Source organism: Melozone crissalis, unplaced genomic scaffold (genome assembly GCF_028551555.1).
Source record: "Melozone crissalis strain CALT ecotype California unplaced genomic scaffold, PUWL_Pcris_2 ptg000016l_1, whole genome shotgun sequence".
Classification (NCBI taxonomy): domain Eukaryota; kingdom Metazoa; phylum Chordata; class Aves; order Passeriformes; family Passerellidae; genus Melozone; species Melozone crissalis.
The window spans coordinates 15,243,422-15,259,745 of NW_026535794.1; the positions used below are offsets into that span (position 1 = coordinate 15,243,422).

The 16,324-nt window shown below is 44.5% G+C and overlaps 1 protein-coding gene across 2 annotated transcripts in view; it reads left to right on the forward strand.

Annotated features, from left to right (window-relative positions):
* The first annotated feature begins 12,062 nt into the window (after positions 1–12,062).
* The window catches only part of ARHGAP12 (Rho GTPase activating protein 12), a 79,197-nt gene continuing 74,935 nt past the window's right edge, over positions 12,063–16,324 (forward strand). For both annotated transcript variants that reach the window (XM_054273538.1, XM_054273539.1), the window contains exon 1: positions 12,063–12,133. The gene's annotated coding sequence lies outside the window, so the exon portion shown is untranslated. The remainder of the gene's footprint in view (positions 12,134–16,324) is intronic.

Below are 16,324 nucleotides of genomic sequence, written 5' to 3' on the forward strand. Positions count from 1 at the left end.
AATAACAACTTCATCCTATTGTCAATAAAGAGCAATAAATCTGAGGATGAAATACATGTGACAAACCCCCAGTGTGAGAAGGCACTGCAGCCTCTGCAGATACATTTTTTAGTTTATCAAAAATCAATGTATTGCAAAGTTTCAACAGCCTTCACAAGAAGATCCTGACCAAATCAAAGGCTTCTTTTACTTTGGGGAGCATTGATTTTAGCAAGGTCAGTTGTCTTTCTCTTGCTGTGCAATCACAGAATGAAAAATTGCAGAATTTACAGAAAATGGAGAGTCATCAGCACATCATCTTGTCAGAGCCTGATTTGTCTGGAGACAAGTGACTGTCAGATTTCCTCAGCCTAGGAAGTGAATCTGAGCACTATCTGTCATCTAGTAATTGTGCTAAACTTCCCAGCACTTACATCGAGCCAAACATTTAGGATACTAAAATGAAGATTAAGCATGTGATTTTAAATAAAAATTATTCCAGAGCAAGTGCTTGGATTTTCAAATATTTTAAATAACTGTTTTGAATTGTTTTGCAAATTTATCTCTCCTATGAACTAAATCTTCCTATTCACTGTAGGCTTGTCTGGTAAATATGGCTTTTTCTCCTCTACATTGTATTTTCCTTGGTCTGGATTGTTACCCAGTGGAGTACCTTACTTAGCCTTTTTGCTACCTGACAAGCTAATTAAAATGTTACTTGAAGTTGCAAATAAAGAAGTAAAAGATTTAGCACTATAAAAAGTAATCCGTATGCTTCTATAAAAGCGTATCTCTGGGGGATATAAAATGACTGCAATGTACAGTCAGGAATAAATGGTAACACAGCAAATCAGAGCTGCAATTTCATCTCCCATTAAGAGATTAAATCATTTTCCTTTGACAGTGATTGCAGTTGAGCTTCACCATAGCCGAAGTTGAGTTTCACACCTGAAGGACAGGACAGAGGGACCTGGACGGGCTCAGGCAGTGGGGCCATGGGAACACCCTGAGGTTCAGAGAGACCAGGGCTGGGGCAGCCCCAGGTACCAGCACAGGCTGGAGAGATGGAGAGAGCCCTGCTGAGGGGAGCTGGGGGCCAGGGAGAGGCTGGACATGGCCCAGCCATGGCACTCACAGCCCAGAGAGCCAAACATTTGGGATATCATCCAGAGCAGGGTGGGCAGCAGGGGAGGGATTCTGCCCCTCTGCTGAGATCCCCCTGGAGCTCTGGGCTTCCAGCACAGCAAGGACATTCTTGGAGACCACCAAGATGATTAGAGGGATGGAGGACCTCTCCTGTGGACAAAGGCTGGGAGAATTTGATTTGCTCAGTCTGGAAAAGTGAAAAATAAAAAAAACTTTGGGGTGACCCAATTTCAGTTTTTCAGTATCTGAAGAGAACCCACAAGAAAGATGGAGAGGGACTTTTTAAGAGAGCATGTAATGACAGAGCAAGGGGGAATTGATTCAAACTGAAAGAGAATAGGTTTAGATTACATATTAGGAAGGAATTCTTTACTGTGAGTGTGGCCAGGCACTGGCACAGGTTGCCCAGAGAAGCTGTGGGTGCCCCATCCCTGGAAGAGTTCCAGGCAAGGCTGGAGGGAGCTCTGAGCAACTTGGTTTAGTGGAAAGTATCTGCCCATGGCAGGGGGCTGGAACTGGATGATCTTTAAGGTCCCTTATAAGGGGACCTTATAAGTTTTGTTCTCTCATATAATATGAAAGCATGAGAACTTGTTTTAAAAGTGTGTGTTGACAAAGTACAGTAGACTTTTCCTCCCACATTTGGCCCAGCAGGATCATTAAGTCATTTGTCAGAGGCTGCAGAAATGGTCAGGAGCTCCTGAAACAGGAATTTCATTCCTTTTTTCCAGAGAAGGATTCTTGTCTTTTGTAAGGTCTTGAAGATCTTACTGTTCCTAAAATACCTGCTTGCTTAGGGGAATTTTAAATGTGAGTCTTCTCACTTGTGTTTATTTATTGAACCCTGGGGAGAAAGAAGTCTTCCTGTATATCTAACAAAGTACCCTGAAAAGATCTATATTTAAAGCAAGCCTACTCACCTGCCTCACAGCCCAGTTCTGTGGAATGATCTCATTGCTTGGGGTTCATCCAGAGCCCTGGGGTTCCCTCAACACCCCCAAAGATGCCACTTGCACTGGAGTTACCCTGCAGTTTAGGGCCCTGACCTCAGTTCCAGGGGCTGGGATGGATTCCCTGGCAGTCCCTGCTGGTTTTCCACAATAACCCACAGTGGGTGAGGGCCAGGAGTCCCCCAGCAGCCCCCAGAGCCCTGCGGTGTGGGGAGAGGCAAAGCAGGGAACAGAGAGCAAGGCAATGAATAATAGATTACTAAAATCTAGCCAGCGAGAGAGCGCATACACAGGAGAGGGATAGAGTGCATAATTCATCTGTAATTGCTCGGAGGGGGGTTTAAATAAAGAGGAGAGCTGGGGTTTGTTTCCCTTTGTTTCTCTTTTGAGTTTTCCAGCAGTGTAAATGTGTTTTTACTCACCTGTCTTGGCCTTAGGGCTCAAAGGTGACCCAGCTACCATCCTGCCATCTGTCAGGTGATGGGGCTGGTCACACATGACATGCCAAGGTGTGACTGAAGCATGACCTAAAAATGACTGTAGCCTATAATACTGCAGGCCCAAAGTGGGGAGCGTGGAGGATACACCTTTAAAAAGACCTGGACAAAATGCTGATACCATCTTGTCAATGGCTGTTTCACAGCTCCTGAAAATACCCCGAAGGAATTTCTATCTTGTGATTCATGGTTAATCATCCTGCTCACTTTGCAAGCGATAAAATGTAGTGAGGTTGACTTTTGTCACAGCAAATGAAAGCCTGTTTAACTTTTGTGTGTTCCTGCAGAATGAACAAGGGAGCACAGGTTGGCTAAATTGGGGTCTGTAAAGGATGCTTCCTTGGGGATTGAGTATGTTTGTGTCTGAAAGTGACGATTCTATGTGATAACTTACACCCTGCAGTTGTAAAGATTAAACACCACTAATTCTTTTTTGCATTACAGGAAGTCACAGAAATATAGGCCCGTGGTTTCAGCTCAGAGCTCTGTTTGTGCCAATATCGTGTCTCTGAAAGTCAAAAAAATTAAGTTCTTCTGGAGGAATAGCAAATGAGACAACATGCCCTGGTTTCCTAATCAGCGTGGGGAGGGATGAAAGGCTGGTCTCTGCTGCAAAACCTGAGCATTTGTGACTGCTGCTGTTCCAGGGCTACCTGTGTAAATGCCTTTTGTTTTCTCATCTTGCTACACCCTCGGCCTTGGTGAAAGGCTTTGGCAATAAGTTCCATGTTCCAGTTTATGTGAAAACCTTTCTCAGTTTCTGCTTTGTAGCATTTCAGTATCACTGGATGTTCCCTTCTTTTTTCTTTTTATGAATAAATGCACTTAGAAACTTTTGATCTGAGTTGTCCTTACCACGGTGACAATTTTTTTTTTCAGAGTTTCCTGGTACTGATCTTTTCCAAAGATGAATGTTTTCAATGTCTTAAACAAAAAGGCACAATAAAGTGCGAAGAATGGGTAATGCCCACTCAGAAAACATGCAGAAGACTACAGAGCTACTCACGTAAGAGAAAGAGAAAAACATGTCTCCCCTGTCCTCTTTTGAGAAGCAAATGCAAAGGGCTGAGGAAGGTAATTGTTTTGTGTGGGTTTCTGCTGGCAGGAGCAATAGCCGAAGACCTATAACTTTTAGAAATTAGTAACTGTTTATTATTTCCTCATTTGTTTTATAAGCAGATGTGTTTTTTAACTTCTGCTGTCATGGCAGCTTCTCAGCCTCCACAACAATAACCTGTCTCATGCTTATTGCTGAATTATGGTGTGTCCAGCACCTAACAAAACACTCAATTTGTGGCATGCACAGAGTACCTGGTCCAGAGTTTCTGTTGCTATTCTGTTGAGATGGAGCTGATGCAGTGAGTGCCAGAGATCATTTAGTGCCAGATGGACTGGCACAGAAAGCTGCACTTCCAGAGGCTTGTTCAGAAGTGACTGTCCTGCCCTTAATTTCTGACCAAGAGATGACTGTAGATACTGTGGTTCTTTTGAGGATAACTTGTGGTTATTATTGCACAAAACGATTTCCATTAAACAGGAATGGAAATGGGTGATATATTTCCCAGTGAATAGTAAATTAACAAGAAATTTGGCTTCAGTCATTCAAAAAAATTCAGATTTGATCTAACTCATTTGAACGTTGCTGCCTAGGGAGAGCAAAGGGAAAGCCATGTCATTTTATTCCTATCACAGAGCTGGGGGAGGGCGACGCCTCTTTTGAACGTTCAGGCTTGCCATGAAAAATGCAGGTTCAGTATCTGCTTGAGGGGATTTAAGCCCCCTCTACCACCTATTTCTCAGTCCTTCATCACTACCAGCCACACCATTTAGTATTCTGGGGTGCCTGCAATCCTGTTGCTGCGGTTCCATTTAGCATTAATAATTAAATCTTCACTGCAGAGGGGCTGAGCTTGAGATATCTTCCATCCTCGAGGAGTGCTCCAGGCTGAGCAGCATTCACACCCTTTGTTCAAATGACTGCTCATATATTTTCCACGCACCAAAACTGTGACAGACAGAAGGACCAAAGGTGGCCCATTTGGAGTGACTGTTGTGGTTAGCAGGCTAAACTGGAAGAGATTACAAACATTATTTTAAACCCAGTTTCTGCTTCATTTGAACTAAGATACAAGGTCATTGTTTTGGTATAATAACTCTAACATTTAAATTTGTTTTGACCCTGGTCAGGACCTGGTTTTAATTTTGTTCCCCTCCTCCCACCCTCCCTGCTCTTTTTGTCTCGGCAGGAAGCCCGAGAGCTCTCCCTCCCTTTTCATTAATTACAAACATAACGCTAACAAAACCCTGAGCCAGCGAACACTTCTCACTTGGCTTTGGAGTTTATTCATCCCTAAGGTAGAGCTATTATTTCATAATTGGAAGCACCTCCAAGGGACTCTTTTATCAGCAGTTTAATAGATACTCACAGCTCTGCCACTGCTTCCTTGTGAATCTGCCTTGGCGTTAAAGGCTTTTATCTTGGCTCAGCTGTTTGCAGCTGCTCCGGGGCTGCCCCCTTCCAGGACATAGTTTCACCCTGACCGAAACCAGCATCCTACACAGACAGCTTCACTCTGTCCTGGCTGTTTCACCCTGACCGAAACCAGCATCTTACACAGCTTCACTCTGTCCTGGCTGTTTCACCCTGACCGAAACCAGCATCCTACACAGCTTCACTCTGTCCTTGCTGCAGACAGGTGCTCCCCATATTCCCTCCCGTGCTGCAGGAAGAGATCATGACCTCAGTTATGTAAAACAGTGGATGGAGAGAACATATGTACTGGTAAAGTCATGGTCTGGTATGCACAAGGCCTCTAGACTTTCTAATTAGGGCCTGAGCTAATTAGAACTGGCTAAAATGCCCATGTAGTGGACATGTTTTTATTTCGTGGGCTTCAAAAGAGATATAAGCCTCTAAAAGGTTTAGCATTTATTAAATTGAAACCTGACTTTTCAAATGAAGTCTGTGATTACATGAATCAACAATTTTTATGAGAGTTTGGGGATTGCTTTAATGGCTTTGATAAGGGTAAGGTGTTTTCACAAACATTTTTGGGAGTGAATAGCTGAGGCTGGGGGAAATGGCATGAGACCACAGCTATGGCAAAGAGGGGCAGTGCAGTGTCACAACCAACACAGCCTCTGATTTCTCCCTTTCTTTATTGAAGAGCAATTATAATGGTCAAACCATGACATGAAACATTCCAGGGGATCCTTTGCATCAGCTTGGGATGTAAAACTACACTGGCTGAGCCAAAATACAAAAAAAATTCCATTCTTTCTAATGAAACTTCTCTTTTACTATTTAAAAACCACATGAAAATAACAAAGACCCAGGCAATCCCCTTTAATCACTTTCTCCCATGGTTTGCTCTGTAGTGAAAAGCTGGAATGACTCATTTCTGGCTAGAAGCAGGTGAGACAGCAGCAGCACTGACTGTGTCACCTATGGCATTATTGCTAGGCCAGCCTTCGAGCAATGAAATTTTTTATAAGGGTTTCTGTTCACTTTTTAGTGGAAAGAGGAAGGAAAAACCAGCAGAGAAACTTGCAAGAAAGCAAACATAAGCCAAAATGTGGACTTGGATTCCTTAAGATATCTCTGTTTGAAGGAGTGATGGGCTGGAAAGGGTTTGGGCCCTGAACTCCAGTGACTCCTTGGGAATGGCTATGATATACCAAAATTACTAAGAACTCTGAGCCAGCACATAGTTTCCTTCATACCAGCCCACTCAGGGACTTGAAATAACTTTTTTTTTTTTTTTTGGTCAGAAGCAAAACTCAGAAATGAGAGAATGAAACACAGCTTGTCCTGGAAATGTTGTGACCTTCTACCTGACTGTTTCTGCAGTAGCTATTGGCACAGGAGAATTGTTTTTTTTCTTTTTATGAAGCAGAATGAAATTCAGAAGAGTTGGTGCAGGGGTTATGATGGAACAGAGGAACTGGAGAAGGAAGAATAAAAGGTGGCATCTGCACTAGTCAATTAAACACAGTCACAGGTGCTGGAACTTGATCATCCATAGTGTGAAATTGTGAAAGCAGTCCTCCCCATGGCTTTGGTGAGAGGCTAGCTTGCCATCTCCCACACATATTCTGCAATAGGACCATTCCCAGCCAAGCTTTAGGCTGTGATTTGCAAGAATGTTTACTCAGATGAATATCACAATTTGCAGATTAGGTATTTTTGTGAGTCACTGGGATGCATAGAGCGAAGCCTCTTCCACCAGGATTGCTCTCTGGTCAAGAACAGCCCCATGGTGACCAGGCAATGCCTTTAAGAGAAAATACCATGCTTATATAACAAAAGAATTTGGAGAACATCAGAAATAAAACATGTGTGTCTATTTTTCATATGATTTCAGGCAGCTGAAAATTAAAATCTAACTCATTTTTCTCTCATGAATTTGTCTAATTCTTTATGAACATGAAGACTTTTGGCATTCACCATTTCCACTGGCAGTGATTTCCACTAAGTACATGAACAGACTCTAGGGTGCAATTGATCTGATCACATATGGGTGCCTACCTTGAGATGAGATGAATTACTCCCCAGACTCCTTTGATTGTGATGAATAGAAGTCCACTGAGTCTGAAGGGAGCTTTGTCATCCATCTTTGATGTAGATACACACTAATAGATACCCAAAAAATACTTGTGCAGGATGAACCTCTCCTCTGACTTTTAGCTATGCTTATGAAGCTGAGGGGAAACCTATCCAGGCTGTCAGTTTCTGCTGTTCCTCAGAAAAAACCATCCAGTATTAACGAGACAGCCTCACGTAACTTCACTTTGAACATCCCCTGGGAGCTTTGCTGGACCTTGAGGAGCCTCTGTTGTTGCATGGGACCAGCAATGTGCAGTGTGAGCTGGAGCTCCCAGTTTCAGAGCACCCACCAGTGACTGGGTTGTTTACCAAGCCATGCCAGACCCTTGCCCTGAAGTGAATTCTGAGCTGCTGTGATTTGAGGAATCAGAAACTCCCCTGTGAACCTTCTCTAAGCCTGAATTTGGTGCAGTGGAATAAAATTTACTCCAACATGAGTAAAACATTTATCACACTAGATTGTATTTAATTCTTTTTGCAAAGCTATGTATTATTTAGATTCTGCCTATCAGTGGTTGATAGACAGCCCTTCCTTTTCATTAGAAAACATACAAGGTACGTAGAAATTAAAGACACTTATGTGGGACTATCCTTAATTCTCCAAGGTATAAATGGACATTTACATTGTGCCTTTGAATATGAGCACTTTTAATTATAGGTTCATAAGAATAGCTATTACTGTTAGAAGGATTAATTGCCTGTTAGCTCAAACCATGTTGAGATCAAGACACGACTAGCTGTGAAAAGATGCCTAAGATAGCTTAGGCAGAGGTCTTAGGCCAAGGTAGCACAAAGAAGGGTCTGCCTTCATCTACTGCAGGCTTTAGCTATTCAGTCAGAAAATTATTCATTACTTTTCTCCACTTTTAATTCTGTGCTGTGACTCAGAGGTATATTTTAGTGCTCCACACAGGAGTGATACAGTTTGGAATACAGTGCTTGATAAGAGAAAGGTGATAAACAGTTTAATTACACAGGTGAGTAGGGAACCAGCTCTTGGCAAGAGCAGAATCAAAAGATCTGTTAGACCAAAACAAATCTCACTTTGTTCTTTAGTAAGGCTGACAATCAGATAGCTGCAAAAAAATGTCCTTCACTTGCAAGCTGAGACTGCAAACACAAACAATAGGCATGTTTGAATTTTTGTTACAGCTTCCACTGGGTGCTCCAAGAGAGATGTGAATATTGAGGATCACAATGGTGACGTGGCTAACAAACAGAGCAGAGTGAAAAAGCATGTGTTGGCCACTGTCCACTCTGCCTAATACAATTTGCAAAAATAATCTGCTGGCAAAATGGAAAAATTTTACAAATTCCTTGCTGATTTTTCACAGTACAACAATTATCTTCTCTGAACTGTGGATAAAAGTTCCTCCTTAAGGCAGAAAATTCCTTTGTAGTGTCATGGTGAAAGAAGTTCTTTACTGAGTTGGTGAGAAATCTGGGTTCCTTTTTCTACAGTCTTTACTTTGGTTGTTCCCTCGTCAATTGATTTTCCATATAATGCACAGTTATATAAATAAAAATGGCTCATCTATTAGTTGAGTCAGGAGATGGGGAGTAAATTGACAAGTTCATGCAAAAAGCCCACAGCATCTGCACTTTGTGAAAAAGTGCTTTTGTAGTACAGAGAAAGAACAGAAAGAAGGAATTGATTGTATGTCTATGTGTAGGTGGTAAGAGTATTTTTAGATAGAGGTGAGAGGCTGGAAGCTGTCAAAAAACTGAGAGTAGGAGCAGAGTACACAGGAGATGTCCCAGGTAATGTGTTTTAGATCAGGCAAACTCAAACATTGTATAAAATACATTTGTAAGTAGGATTAAAAATAAAATAAAAATATATTCTATTTATATAAAAAATATTTGCTGAAATAAGTGCATTTGTCTAAATTCAGAATGGTTTCTCTAGAGCATATCACTGCTAAGGTTATTAGACCAAAAAGGGAAAAGGTCTCTAAAAAGGAATGAAAACTTGAGGGAATAGCAAAATGAGCAAGGTGGATATTTGCAGTATCTGCCTGTTAGATGTGACAAAGCTTTTTGTATTTGCCTTCTTAGTCATTTCCAAAAGAAAGAATCAACACAGTTCATAATGAGATTATGTTTGGTAAGGAGGGGTGGCAAACAATGAATAAACAACCCAGATTTAATACCAATCACGTTTTCAGCAGCACATTTCTGCTGGTTACCTAACACCAGTTCTGGCACTATGAGTAACAGGATGGCAGCAGCCACTCTCAGATACGCATTTCTAATTAATTAAAACATGACACACATCTAGAATTACTGTGACTGAGGCATAAAATAATGGACAGCTGAACTTGCAGAGATTTGATATAGACTCAGAAGAAAAAAAATAGAAAAGAAAAATATGGCAATTTCACCTTCAAAATGAATAGGCTCAGCTTTTTATGCATATAACACTAGTACTTGAGAACTTTGAATCTGAGAAGTGAAAGCAACATTTCTATGTCTTATTCAAACACCAGAAATGGATTTTTTCACGACTGGATTTTTCAGAACTGTGAAGCTTGTTTTCTAGGGATTTGTGTTTTATCATAGATAGTAACTATCATCTTTTTTCCCCCACAATTGCAGTGTTTATGATGTCACTTTCTTACGTAGATTCTTCTCCACCTCTATGTGGCTGACTGCTTCCACAGATCATGTGGGAGCTTAACCACATTTAAGGGAACTCCCTTTTGGCAAACACAGCTAAATTTGGACAAAGGTTTTGAAGGTTTGGCATAACAGAACAGATAGAGACTTCAAACACTGATGTTTCCTAAGGAACCAGTTTACAAAGAGAGAGATTGATGTTGTTGTGTGCAAGGTATGATGCAGAACAGTCAGAACACAATGGGTACATGAATTGAGTCCTGTACTCTCTACCATAGCTCTCGTGTACTACATAAAGCAATTATAGCTGGCAGTTCTTTCAGCCTGGGATTTGTGAGGTCAGTACATCTACTGCATGTTTCCAACTAATAAAGACATGCAGTCCCATATGAGGCATGAGTATGGCAGCATTCCTACATCTCTGGGAAAAACAAGTCACGGTGAGTAAAGGTTGTGAACTTTAGCTCTTTCTACTCCAGTGAAAGGGCAGAGAAATCCTTCATGGGCAGAATACGCAACAGATACTAAAATTGGAACTTGGGCTTGGGCTGGACAGTTTATTTGTAATGTGGAATCTTTCATGACTGCACTTGGGCAGGGACTCAAAATTACATATCTTCTGGCACCTTCAGCTCTATTATGCCTGTTGATCTTATGTGGGACCATTGGTTCAACCCTGACTCAGAGGGAAGAGTGCCTCAGACTGAATCACTAATGCCATATCCTGCAGCACTCTAGTGCAGCCTTGGCAGTAAGGAGGGATAATTACAATGTGGTTACTGTGACTGATTTTTGGGATGCTTTTATATACACCTCAGGCATGTCAGCAGGTAGAATGCAGTCAGCTTGCTCAGAAGTACCCAAGTGTCCCAAGCACATTATTTTTTACCACAAAACTGGGCATACAGATAGAATCCTGCTAGACAGAAACATCCAAAATTACTCTATATCCTTTTCACATATGTGTAATTTACAAAAGAGTGAGCATGAATAAAAAACTACTGTCCTTTTCACATTTATTTTGCCTTTTAAGGGTAACTAATGGACATCTACATACAAGATGTTGTTTCTCTTACAATAGAAGTGCTGGTGTCTAGTCTGTTTTTTCCAGACCCTGTGAATAACTGCTGAATGCATGGGTGTGACAGTGTTATCAGTCTTACAATACCAACAGAATTTTAATAATTATGTTTTGTGAACAGACAGCCCAAAGTCAAATGATCCTTGGAGTCAAGGGGACATTCTCACAAGTATTCAGGCTTGAGAAGAAAAAGCTTTAAGGTGTATGCAGTGTTTTCCACTTGTCTTGCAAATTTGTTGCATAACACACATGAGATTTCAAGGAACTATCAGTATTGAAAGTTCAAGATGGACTACAATTCCATATGAAAATATGTCCACATCTTCAATTAAACCTATTGATGCTGTTTTAATCTTTTCCTCAGTTAAAGTCTGTTTCTCTCTCTTAATAGCACTTCTCAGGTCTTTTCCCATTGCTTGTCCCTCCCTCAGCAAACCTGTTCTTTCCACCTTTTGATGGTTTTACTGTCTCCTTCCTCCTTCCGTGTGTTAAAATAGTCAAAAAAGAAGTTAGACCAGCATTATCCTTCATTAGATTAATAGAGAGCAGACAGTTTACACATCTCCATGCCATTGTTTCAGACTGTTTGCAGATTCATTCAGATACTGCTGTATCAGTTACAGTCAGTTCATGCTTTCAAGGTTATCTTTGCAACCAGGAGAACCAAATACTGCTTTTTCAAAGAGAAAGATAAGATTACTTACAATTTGAAAATGCTATGAAGGCCTTCTAAATATTTTCAAACATTGTTTGAAAACTTTTTTTAATATAGTAAGAGATACCAAGTGAGTTAACTCGAAATAAATGTCGAGAACTATTTATTATTATTTCACTTTGGGTAACTACTTAAAAAATGTGGTTTCTTCAGGTATCGTCTATTGAACAATCAGACCGAGCCTGTTAGCAGGGAGGAAGGTGTTTTTGTTTTCCCTCTGTTCGTTTCAGCAGGGACAGAGAGGCCCGGGTGTTTCACACACGGCATCACTCGGGCGCTGTTGGCATCGCCCCAGCGGCCACCCCGGAGCGCTCCGGCGAGGCGGACAGCAGGGCGGACGGACGGACCGGTGCGAGCGCCCATTTCCCACCGGGGGCCAGGCGGTCCCGGGCACCGCCCCCGCCCCACCCCCGCCCGGGCCCGCCCCGGCACGTGACCCGCGGTGACGCCGCCGTGCCCCGGAGCCGACACTCGCCGGGGCCGCGGCGGGAGCGGAGCGGGAGCCGCCGCAGCCGCAGCCGGAGGGGGCCCGGCCGGCAGGTGGGTGCGTGCGCCGCGCCCCTCGGCCCGCCGGGGAGGGAGGGCGGGGACGGGGCTGGGGACGGGGACGAGCGCGGCGCTGCCGCCGCCGGGACGGGCGGGCAGGGCTGGGTGGCCCCGCGGGGGAACGTCCGCGCCCGGGCCGGCGCAGGGGCCGCAGCCCCCCGGGCCGCCCTCCCGCCCCGCCGCTCCCGGGGCGCCTCGCGGAGCGCTCCCCGCGCCCGCCGGGCTCCGGGCGGCGCCGCCCCGCGCTGCCCCCGGCGGTGGCGGCTCCGTTCCGCGGGCGGCGCCGGGAGCGCCGAGTCGGCGGCGCCGGGAGGCAGCTCCGCACCTGGGCGCCGCCGCGGGCCGCGCTGCCGGGCCGGGCCGCCCGCGCTGCCGTGTGCGAGCGGCGCCCGCTCACCTGCGGGAGACAAAGGGAGGCAGCGGCGGCCCCGCCGCCCTTCCCGGGCGCCCCCGCCGAGCCGGGGGGATCCGCCGCCCTTGTGTGAACTTGAGCGCGGTAACTTGGGGTGGCTGGGCCGGGCTGGGCCGAGCCGCGCTATTTATAGCCAGCCCTCGCAGTCAACAACTTAACAAAAGCCCGCACCGAGGAGCGAGCGGGGCTGGCAGGGAGCGAGCGAGCGGGGGGAGGGGGGCGCGGGCTGCAGCGGCGCTGAAAAGTTGTCCTGACACTTGTTTAAAATGCATCGCTTATTCAGTGCTCTGAGTCACGGGCAATTATTAAATGGTTGCTTATTATGCCTCTAGCGTTTAAAGACGGGTGAGCTCCGGGTAGGTAGTTTACTTGCGAGTAGTGCTCGATTTCGAAGTGTGTTTGAGGAAAGAGCAAAGGGCTGAGCTTGTTTTCATACAGCTTGTAAGTTGTCTGTGTTTTGGTTTTATCTGTCGTTTCCATTTGCCTCTATTTGTGTGCAACTTTTGCATGCTCAGTGCGTGCTTTGCAGAGGGTGGCTCCTGCAGGCGCTGGTCTGCAGGAAAATACTGGCTGAGGATCAGGTGTGCTGGACAAGCAGTGGTGCCCCTTGGGAAGAAAGGTATGAATGGGTTTGAAGTCTGACAAGGGACCAGTCCCTCAGGTTGTGGTCATGCAGATACAGCCTGAACCCTTAAGAAAACTGCCCAGGGAGAAGCAGAATCATGGAATCTATTGCGGTGTAGCCAGGGCATCTCATCTGGCCTGAACTGTTAAGAATTTATCTTAAATTAGCCTTCGTAATTGAGTTTATTTTTGTATCAGCACTGCGCAAGGGTTCATTTCAGTAGTGGGTGAAGTTTGATGCTGAAAATGGAAAAAGATTACACAAGTCAACTGCTGCTGCTTTTTAGGACACTGTGAACAAGGTCACACAAAGAAATTTAAGGCGATCCGTTAGTACTCAGTAACACTTTTAACAATTTATCATCTTCTTGTATTGGAAAGTAAGTAACAATTCCCTGACCCCAGAAGGGGCTTTTTTTTTCTTTCTTTTTTTCTTTTCTTTTCCCTAGAGGAAAAGAAAAGAAATAGCAAAAAGTATTTTAGGTTATTTCCCAAGACTCAGTTACCTGGTTCATGAAGATGAGAAGTAAATCTTCTCATCTTCCAGAGATGCGCTGTGCCTGATAATTTCAAAAGAGAGAGTGGGAGTGAGTCTTGAATTCTAGGATAATGCTGAAGGTAGAGGTGATCATGTCTCATGCAATACATGAGCATACTATATGTGTATCACATATGATCATATTTATGATTCTGTGTCTTAGGACCGTGCTTCTTTCAAGCATTTCCATGGACTTGAGGATCAATCGAGGGAGTACCATTCTGTAGCTAAGGCTGGATGCTGTAAGGAGGTGAGGGTGCAGCTGCAGGGGTCAGGTTGCTCCAGGAAAGGCTGAGCTCTGAGCGGACCTACAGTTCTTGGAACCCTGCCTGTCTGAGGGCGATTGGAGCTGTCACATCGGCTCTAGATAAAAACGGTCTCGTTTTGTGGGGACGCGCATAAAAACGTAGCTAGAGGCGAGGGTTGGCATGCCGAACCCCTGGTGCACCCGCGTGTGGGGAGAGTTCTCCGGAGCCCCGAGTGCGGAGCGGGCCGGGCCGGCCCCGTGCCGGGAGGGTCCGATGGGGCAGGGCCGGCCCGGTGCTGGGAGTAGCGGAGCCCATGGGGTAGGGCCGGCCCGGTGCCGCGTGGATCCGATGGGGCAGGGCCGGCCCGGTGGATCCGATAGGGCAGGGCCGGTGCCAGGAGGGTCCGATGGAGCAGGGCCGGTGCCGGGATCATTGGAGCTCATGGGGCAGGGCCGGTGCCGATGGGGTAGGGCCGGCCCGGGCTGGGGCGCGCCCGCGGGCGGACGGGAGAAGGGAGGAGCTGACCTCTGCGAACACCCCGGGCTGGCAGCCTTAGTCAGCCTTAGCTGAGTAAGAGATGGGAACGGTTCCATGGCAGCCCGAGTCCGAAGGGATCTCCCTGCCCCGGTGCGGAGTGAGAGCCCTGCTCGCCTCTGCCGCACCCGGGGCCTGCCCTCGGCAGGCTCCGCTCCCGTGGGACAGCGGGAATGCTCCGTGAAATGCTGGCTTGTGTGTCCATGTGGGGATGTGACCCACCTTAGATCACCTGCCAGTAGTGATTGGGGTTTTCTTCACCAGGAGAAATGCGAGGTCTGAGTCTCTTTTAGTGTTCATGAACATAGGTTTTCTTAGTGAGGCCCTTTGTTATTAATCTCTCAATCAGATACTGAGACTTTATTTAAGGTATTAAGCTATGAAAGCTTACAGATGTTCTCTGTGGAAGTAAATGATTTTTCATACTGAGCATCCTCTAATTAGAGTAATTCAGCCTTCTTTACCAATGTGGATGCCATCGAACATGAAAGGTAAATGGTAAGGAATAGAAATACTGTGAGGTTACAAGGACTGACCAGCTGTGTCACTTCAGCTGTTGGCTGGTAGCACAGTGGAGTCAGTACTCCAGGTGTCAATATTGTGCATTCACACCTGCATTGTTATGGGCCTCTTACTGCAGAGGTTTGACCAAGGCTCCTGTTCTAAAACTGTTCTTAAAACTGTTCTATTTTCTTCTTTCTTCATGAAAGGACATTACAATTAGCTGTCCCCTGGGCTGTACAGAGAGTACATGCAGTCTACCTTCTGTGACACAAAAGCTGCATTAAAAAAAAAAATAAAGCAAAACAAAAATTAATTCATTTGAATCTGTGAAATCAAGGCCATGGTAGTTGTTTGCTGATCTTCAGGGTTAATTTCCTACCTGTACCATATGTATTTATTGCTTTTTTGGGTTGAGAAGGAGAATTAGAGCCTTGCTTGATCATGATGATGTGATCTGTTTGTAAATCTGTGTCAGTATTCTGGCTGAATGCAGCCTGTCTCTCTTTAATCATATGTTCAACATTACCAAATGTTTGCTATTGACTTGATAATTTTGCAGCTTGGATGAAAGACCAAAAATTGTGCTGCTTATTTTTGTTGTTTCTTTTTTGTTGTTATTTTTTGGAAATGGATTAGACTGCAAAAATTACTTCAAAAGTGGGTAGAGTTATTTCTGTAGCGGTTCTGTTTTATTTAACTTGTATTATTCAACATTTTGGGTTTTTTTAAGCATAACATGCAACCTGTTGAACCTTTCTGTCTCAAAAAAATGTTAAGCATGCATTCTCAATAAGTTGTCATATGGAACTGGCAAAAAAAGGAATGAAAAATCCAAGCTTTTAAACATTTGTTAGTCCTGTGGGAAACCAGAGGCTTATGTTCTCTCTTTGGTTTCTGTGTGGGAGAAAGATTTTGAATGGAACCTTGTCCTGTGGTTCAGCTTTTTGAGGTAACAGAGCTTTGAGATAGACTGCAGCTTGGTAAGACTTGCATTTTTCTGGTGTCTGACCTGGAAGCCTTGAAAGGGGTTGATAGCAGCTTTGAAGAAGTGTTGGAAGGAGTCAGGTTTGCTAAGAAGAAAAAAATAGCATTTGCATGGCAGAGCTTCCAAAACTGGGAAGAGAGTGGGAATAGCTGCAATTTGTTCATGTTTACCTTCTGCTGCTGTTGCTAAACAACTGCAGAGCTGCACTTGAAAACACCTATTTATGTAGACTACCAGGTAAGCAAGTTGTTTTGTACCAAGGCTGTAAATAGACTGAATGTCAATGTACCATTTTATGGTAGAGAGTAAACGCCAGAATCCTGGCATTCTTTTCTCCTGC